The sequence below is a fragment of the Mustela nigripes genome, chromosome 15, assembly GCF_022355385.1.
Source record: "Mustela nigripes isolate SB6536 chromosome 15, MUSNIG.SB6536, whole genome shotgun sequence".
Classification (NCBI taxonomy): Eukaryota; Metazoa; Chordata; class Mammalia; order Carnivora; family Mustelidae; genus Mustela; species Mustela nigripes.
In genome coordinates, this window is record NC_081571.1 from 10,450,560 (window position 1) to 10,451,683 (window position 1,124).

At 40.1% G+C, this 1,124-nt stretch overlaps 1 protein-coding gene across 1 annotated transcript in view; it reads left to right on the forward strand.

Annotated features, from left to right (window-relative positions):
• PAN3 (poly(A) specific ribonuclease subunit PAN3) overlaps positions 1-1,124 on the forward strand; it is a 140,409-nt gene that overhangs the window by 128,599 nt on the left and 10,686 nt on the right. The window lies entirely within an intron of this gene.

Genomic DNA, 1,124 nt, shown 5'->3' on the forward strand with positions numbered 1-1,124 from the left:
CCCCCCCCCCCCCCCCCCCCAGTATTTAACTCAGCTAATGACTTTGCCCTATGGAAGATGAGGGTTTGTCTTTCATACCCCTTCCCTTAACCAAACACACCCACATCCAAACACATACAAGTATGCACATTCTACCACTTAGTCCATAATTTTGAGTTAAATCTTCATTCAGTGTTGACATCAGTGTAACAGGGTAAATTTGTTCATAGTTGCACCATATAGTAAACCATTACTATATTTTCTTTCTTTTGTATTTTTTTAAATTTTTGTTTTCCTGGGGTTCTTAATTGTCTTATATAGAAAACTAAGCAAATGAAAAAATGTTGACCACCAGTTTATTCCAGACTCACTGGCAGAGTTATGAAACACCTTTCCATATGGTCAAAAATAGGTAACCTATCAGCTCCTTTTTTTTCCTCCCCCTTAGAGAAATTGCCCCTGGAGCCTCTGTCCTTCTGTTCCTATCTGGGCTGGTTGTACTTTAAGCCTGCTCACACTTAAATTTTAAATCTTTTTTTTTTTTTTTTTTTAATTTTATTTGACAGAGAAAGAGATCACAAGTAGGCAGAGAGGCAGGCAGAGACAGAGTTCGGGGAAGTAGGCTCCCTGCTGAGCAGAGAGCCCGATGCGGGACTCGATCCCAGGACCCTGAGATCATGACCTGAGCCGAAGGCAGCGGCTTAACCCACTGAGCCACCCAGGCGCCCCTCACACTTAAATTTTAGAGCTTCCCTTCACTATTATCCTGGGAGTTCTCATTGTCTCTCCCTTTGTGTTGGATACCTTGTCTCTTGCCTTTTCCCTTGGTTTATTCTTTTGATTTATTAGGGTACATCCTCCTGTAACTTCCTGAGAAAGGTGAGTTTTTGAGTCTTTTTAAGTCTGAAAATATCTTTTTCTGTTTTTACACTTTATTGATAGTATGAGTGAGTATAGAATTCTAGATAGTCCTCAGAAAATTCTTTTTATTAATTAAGTCTTTTGAATAGATTAATATGAACCAGTTTTTTTTTTTAAAGATTTTTTCTTTATTTATCTGACAGAGATCACAAGTAGGCAGAGAGGCAAGCAGAGAGAGAGGAGGAAGCAGGCTCCCTGCAGAGCAGAGAGCCCGATGTGGGGCT